This window comes from Silene latifolia, chromosome 11, assembly GCF_048544455.1.
Source record: "Silene latifolia isolate original U9 population chromosome 11, ASM4854445v1, whole genome shotgun sequence".
NCBI classification, from domain to species: domain Eukaryota; kingdom Viridiplantae; phylum Streptophyta; class Magnoliopsida; order Caryophyllales; family Caryophyllaceae; genus Silene; species Silene latifolia.
Genome location: NC_133536.1, coordinates 200,549,218 through 200,556,625, shown reverse-complemented (window position 1 = coordinate 200,556,625; position 7,408 = coordinate 200,549,218). Strand labels below are relative to the sequence as shown.

Sequence of the window (7,408 nt, the reverse complement as noted above, 5' to 3'; positions counted from 1 at the left end):
AATTATTGTTATTTACATTACTTATTCATCATGTTTTGCTTTGTTAATATAATTGACATCCTTATTAGCATGTTAAACTTGATCATGATTGCGTAGTCTCTTAGCTAGGGTTAATGGGGAATTAGGGGAATCAATCATGGTATTAGATCTATGCTTAATTTAATATGCTTCCATAATTAGTTGCTTGCTTGTTGTGATTTCAACCTATGCACATGTTATGTATGATGAAATGCTAAACTATGAAACTTTGCATTTTTTACCCATCTCTTATCTTTTCAATGAGGCTTGTAATATATAAGCCAACTCAAGCCTTGTTAGACCATGCATAGAGTTGAATAGGAAGACACTAAGTCAACTTGTAGGTGTTGTAAAGTCTTGATCGACTCGGCTCCGGGACCTAAATCTTCCTAGGAATGTAAGATATACACTAACTCTATTCCATCACAACAATAAGTTGCTTGCATCTATTTGAGAACATGTTTGTATGATCTATTTCCATGATTCCCTTATTAACCCATGACACCCTAGTGCTCTTAATCAATTGTTTACAAACCCCTTTTATTATTACTTTACTTTGTTTTCATTCATCTTATTGATTAGTTTAGATGACATCTCATCTCAACCCAAATTTGTGACACCCTAAGACATAACTACTTGCAATTGAAATCTTAAATCGATACTCGTCCCTTGGGATCCGACTTTTTCTTATTACTCTACTAAGAGTAGTTTGTAAATATATAAATATTGTTTTGGTTGAAATAACGACTATACATACCAAAAATGGCGCCGTTGCCGGGGACGGTGTTCAATTGATTTGATTTTTGTTTATTTGTTTTAGTTGTGTCTTTCTTTACCTTAGGAAAGTCAATCTAGCTCCTCAAGGTTGTTCTAATTGTTTTTTAGTTGTTTGATATTTTGCATGACTAGGAGATCAAAAGGTAATCCATTACCTATTGATCTCGAGATTGAAAGGACCTTAACCAACAATAGAAGAGTTGCTAGGGGTACTTCAAGAGTTTTGGGTATTGGAGAGATTGTGGACATTTAACCAAATAACATTGAGTTTTTCAACCCTTTTGCAAGAGAAGGAGAGGATAACACAATTCCAAACCAACCACAAAATCAACCAACAATGCCTAAATTTTCATCTCATTCTGTACCAACCGAGGAAAACCTACCAAACGGTACTCCTACACCTCCACATTTAACCGGTAATTTCATTGCCAAATCCGCATTCATACAATTAGTTGAGAGAAGTCAATTTAGAGGGATGCCTAGTGAAAATCCTCATTTACATATGGAGACTTTTTGTGACTATTGTGATGCAATTTCTCAAACCGGAGTTACTCAAGATCAAATTCGGTGGGTGTTTTTTCCTTTTTCCTTGATCGGAACCGCAAAGCAATGGTTGAAGAGCCTCGACAAGGCTACCCTTGGTATTGATTCATGGAAGAAGTTAGCACTTGCCTTCTACAAGAAATTATATCCTCCGAAGAAGACTAACATGTTGAGAGCCCAAATCACCGGGTTCAAGCAAAAGGGATGAGGAATCATTATATGAAGCATGGGAGAGATTTAAGGACACTTGTCGTTCTTGTCCACACCATGGACTTAGTGAGTGGTTCCTTGTTCAACAGTTTTAGAACGGCTTATATGACGAATCACACAACGTGCTTAATATGAGATCCAATGGGAGGTTCACTGAAGTTGATGACAACCAAACATGGGCCAAAATCGAAGAGATGGCGGTTCATAATTCCCAATATAGTAGGCCTCGAAAGGCCACTAGAGGAGGAAAGCATAAGGTAGATTCCATCACACAATTGGGTGCTCAACTAAGTACTCATATCGACACCATCAACTTGAAGTTTGAGAAGGCTATGGCTAAACTTGACGAAGCTTCCAAATCACCCAAACTACATGTCAATGCTATGATGGCATCATTCTCAATCCCAAATGGAGTATGTGAAAGTTATGGAACCTTGGGACATGATCAAAACGAATGTAGGGGAACAAATGAACAAGTGAATGCTTTCCAAGCATACAAAAATGGCACCCCTTATTCCAACTATTATAATGAGAATACCAAATTCCATCCAAATCTCTCATACAATAGCCAAAATGTCCAAAATCCTCAACCAACATACACCCCACCTCCAATGAGAAATAAAACTCAAAGACTCTTTTTCAACCAAAGCCAGGGATATCAAAATCAACCTTCCTACAACCAATCCAATGACCAAAGCTTTGATGTTCAAAAAGCGGTCCTCCAAATGCAAAAGAACCAACAAGAATTCTTCACCCAAATACTAGAATTGTCCCACATCGAAAGATTAGTATAAGGTGATGTGATCCTATGATTATAAATAAGAGGCATATTTGGAACCTTATTTATCCACCCAAAATTTTTTGAATCTCATAAATATTGTTTTAAAGAGCTCTTAAGATTTTCTATCATTATCTACGATATGATATAAAAAATAAACTGGAAATCGTTGGGAACTACCCGGGAAAGAGTTAAGAACATGAACAAGAAAATAAAAAAATATAAAACTAAAGGTTTTACTAATGGTAGTTTCCTCAGACAGTACAAAACTAAAGATTTTACTAATGGTAGTCTTCTGAATGCAGTAATAGAGCGTTAATGAGTCGTTATATGTACGATGTAGAGATCCCTATCTAACTATTGGGACTAGATAGTTTTACCTTCAAATAAAAATAATATGTATACAATAGTGGTTTTTTAAAGAAGATACATGTACTTCTTGGTATGTTATATCTTTCACATTGAAAATTAATGTAGGCATGATGAACATACTACATCTAAATAATTAAATTATGTATCTCACATCGAAAGATTAGTATACGGTAACGTGATTCTATAAATATAAATAGGAGGCATCCTTGAAACTTAGGTATTAACAGAAAATTTTTTAATATAAAAGATATGTACTTTTTAGTATTCTATATGTCCCACATTGAAAAATAATGTAGGTGTGGTGAATATATTATGTATAAATAATAGAATTGTCCCATATATATACATTTTCTATATTATATTAAAGTGATGTTTATAGTTTTGATATAAAAACTTTATATTTCATTTGACAAAAAAGTATCTTATGAAAATTATATAATTAGATTGTGACAAAAAAAATGCTATCATTAGAGTGCAGATTGTATTGTATTTTCCCATTATTAAATCGGTTGATGTCAAAGTAGGTGAATATAGTATGTATAAATATTAGAATTGTCCCACATCGGAAGATTACCATAAGGAAGGGTGATCTTATGATTATAAATAGAAGTCATAACCCAAAATCTTTTGATTCTGTTAAGTATTGTCAAATAGAGCTCTTAAAAGAGTTTGTATTACTGTTTCTACAATAATGATTTATAACCTAAGTTAATCTTGGAAAATCTTTTAATTATTATAATATATACTCTGTATTTCTTATTTTATATTCAAGTGATGTTTCTAATTTTTATATAAAAACTTTTGCATTTCATTTGGCAAAATAATGTCAGTAAAAAAATTATGAAAATAATATTATTAGATTCATGGTAAGAAATGCTATCATTAGAGTATATATATATAGATTTCATATAATTTGCACATATTAAAGAGGAAAATTTAACATGAATAATCCATACTATCAGTGGTCTTCTCATATTAATCTCAATTTCAGTTTAACCCACAATAAACCTAACATTGACCCTCCTCATCTCATACTAAACTCGGTGGAAGGGCTACCTTTTCAGCCGGTTAAAATGTTATTATCCATTTACTAACCTTCCATTTGACCATTATTACTCTTTACACACAAAATCAGTTCACTCCATTAATTCGCTCTTTACGCTTTTACTCACAACGCAAATCAACAATAACCCAGTTCATCATAAACATAATACCAATTTAATATCAGAAAAAGTATCAGAAATCATGCGAGAAATTGAACAATCCCAAAAAGAAAAATTAACCCAAATCGAGCAATATCTTCTGGATTACGAAACAATCGACATTTCCGCCATTAATACGCCTCTAGAGCTCAAAAATTTCTTTCTTAAGATGAAATGAATCAACCAAATTGCTGAAGGAGCAAGAGAAATGAAGAAATCAAGCAAACTATTCACTTGTCTACTCTACATCCACACATCAGTCCATCTCCTAATTCATTCACCACCATCTCCTTCATTAAACCGTTGTGTCGACTGCCCACAAACCCATCACCTACGGGACACTGCCACCTTCCTTACAGCTGTGTTGGCTGCTCTCACCACCACTAACTCAATCATCAACACGATAAATCTATAACTATTTCTCTACAATACAAACAGCCAAATTAATTTCGTTAATATAATTACAATTAAATTTGATTAGTTTGATAAAGTTTTAGCCGTAGATCTAGCATTTATAGTGGAAAATTTCGGGGGTAAGGGGAAATGGATGGGAAATTGACGGTTTAATGAAGGAGGATGAAGTATGGAAGAAGAAGAAGAAGACTGATTAAATGGCCCTCAAAATGATACTTAACCGGAAACTCTAGGTCAAAAAAATGCCAAGTTTAGTCTGAGATGCGGGGGGTCATTGTTAGGTTTATTGTGGGTTAAACTGAAGTTAGGATTAATATGAGAATATCACTGATAGTATGGATTATTCTGGTTAAAGTTTCCTATTAAAGATGGTGTATTTCATAGTATGTTATATGTCCCACATTGAGAAATAATATAGGTGTGACAAATATACTAAATATAAAAAATAGAATTTTTCCACATCGAAATATAGCATAATTAGGTGGATGATTATATGATTATAAATAGGAGGCATCCTTGGAACTTAGGCATCAACCTAAAATCTTTTGAGTCTCTTAAGTATTGTCTTGGAGAACTCTTAAAAGTTTATATCATTATATTTTCTACCTATAGATTTTATATGTCCAACGTTGAAAAATAATGTTGGTGTGGTAAATATAGTACGTTTAAATAATATAATTAGAACTATGTTAAAAAAAATTCTATCATTAGAGTATAGGTTCATATCATTTGCACATATTCTAATTATGATAAAAAGACGTATGAATATTAATAGATAATATAGTATTTGCCTATTATTAAATCGAGTTGGATGTCGAATTAGGTTCAAAAATGTGGTGTACTTTTAGATATATTATTCGTCTCACACTGAAAAATAATGTAGGTGTAATAAATAGGGTTATGCTTATTCATGGACATGATTTACTCAATCATGGACATAAATGACCATTATACCCTTCTTAGTTTTACACCCTCGTCTACCATTTTTCCTAATCTTTCAAATGACAATCCAACACCATCAAACCACCGGGCTCCCCCACCGCCGCCTCCCCTCTATGAACCGACCACCTGAACCAGACACCCTGCACCGAACGACGCCTCTCACCGAATTAGTCAAACCGGAAATTCGTTAATTCTTTATTTGTTGAAATTCTGGGTCGTTTTGATTCAATTAATTCAACATTTAATCCTAATTAGGCAGACATTTAATCCTAACCGACCAGTACCTTTATCGGAAATTAATTTCACCAATGTTGCCAAGTTCGTGTCCTGGGACGAGGCCTTTAACTGTTGACCGTGAAGAGAATTGCAGCATCAATGAGCTTAATCTTTTCTACGAGAGAAATGAAGTAAATGAAGTGACTGAAGATTAAATGCAAGATTAAGATCGAGTTAGCAATTTTCTTGATTGCTGTCAGAAGTCGGATTACATCTCGACTGACTTGTGATTGTTTGTTGCTTGACAGAAATGCCCATATTGCTCAAGCTTTACAAATTCAGATGCAGTACGACTTCCTTGTGTATAATACAAGACCATGTTTCAAAGCATATAAATTGTGCTCAATCTTGCTCTTGTCTGAATACTCAAGCTTGTCATATTTATAAGCTTTTAAAGTTGTAACTTTTACATATGTTGATATATAATACTAGAAAGTAAAGTTTCTGTTGTAGCATTAATAAAATCCCATGTTTCAACATTGAGACTGCGCGATCAGTCCCTGTTCTTGGCCTCGAAAGCGCCACCTAACACCGTCACCCGCCACAATCGACACAACCATGACGTATCTCGCACTCCTAAATATCACCCTACCATATATCATACCTATAAGAGCAACCTAACCTCTTTAAAAGACCTTCGAAAGGCCCCTTGTCCATACACGTCAAACCCATAATTCCTGCAATAGAAACCCCCTGACCAGCACCTGTATATCGTCAATTTGGCCACCCCTAGAGAAGCCCTTGGCCACCACTCTGACCATATTTTCAAACTTCACACTCCCACGATTCCAACGAGTCCAAGAACACCTAAATCGGGCATTGTTTGCACCTTCAATACTCGACTGAAAGTCGTCATGCACATGCTACTGTTTTATGTAGTCATATTTTCGATGGGGATGGAGAGGGAAATAAATCGTGATATAGATGTAGTTTACTATCAGCAACAATCATTTAATGTACTGATTGTTTGCGCACCACAGGCCACCCTCTTGCCTACCGCTGCAACCACACCCATACGACGCTAAACTCGGAATATAAATTTTCAATTGACAATTATTTCTACAAACCCTAATTTTATTAATCTAAAGAATTTAATCTCCCTAATTAGATTAACATCGTTAACTATTACTTGATCGACATGAAAACTAGCTAGCATCCATAGTTGATTAATCTGCGGGATTTAATTAATTTTGTGAGGAAGAGAACTAGAGAGGGTTTGTATTTTTTTTTTGGGGGAAGGATAGGGTATGGAAATTAAATGGCAAAAGTCCGTGAAAGGGTAAAATGCGTTCATGAATGAGCAACTACGAATAAATATATACTACGTATAAATAGTTGAATTGTCCCACATCAGAAGATTATCATAAGATGGGGTGATCCCATGATTATAAATAGGATTTATCCTTGGAACTTAGGTATCACTCAAAATATATTGAATCTCTCAAAATATACTTATTATATAAGAGACTTTAAACATAATCTTGAATTAAATGTTAAAATTTTAAAGTTGTAACATTTTTTTAGTTGGGAAAAAGCGCAATAAAATGGTCAATATTATAACGGAAATTTTCCATGGTACCCTCAAATTTTGGTAGATTGCACATAATACCCCTAATTTTAAGTTTCTACATATAATACCCTTGTGTTTACTTTTTTCATAACGCCGTTACTCCTATGAGTAACTAGATGAGTAATTGAGCCTGCCATGCTATTTGTGTTTTGTTATTTAGGTATTAAATGTTAGTTTATTAAATAAAATATGGATTTAGGAATTAGATGATGAAGTGTGTGTGTAATAGATAACAAAAGAAAAAGGCATCACAAGTCATATGAGTAATGGCGTTATGACGGAAGTTGTCAAATGGTATTCTGGGAA

At 34.0% G+C, this 7,408-nt stretch overlaps 1 non-coding gene across 1 annotated transcript; it reads right to left on the bottom strand.

The window, feature by feature from the left end:
• Nucleotides 1-1,504: 1,504 nt before the first annotated feature.
• On the bottom strand, nt 1,505-1,612 carry LOC141615891 (small nucleolar RNA R71). Its single transcript, XR_012530279.1, has one exon. It is a non-coding gene; the product is annotated as a small nucleolar RNA R71 (small nucleolar RNA).
• Between the last annotated feature and the right edge of the window lie 5,796 nt (nt 1,613-7,408).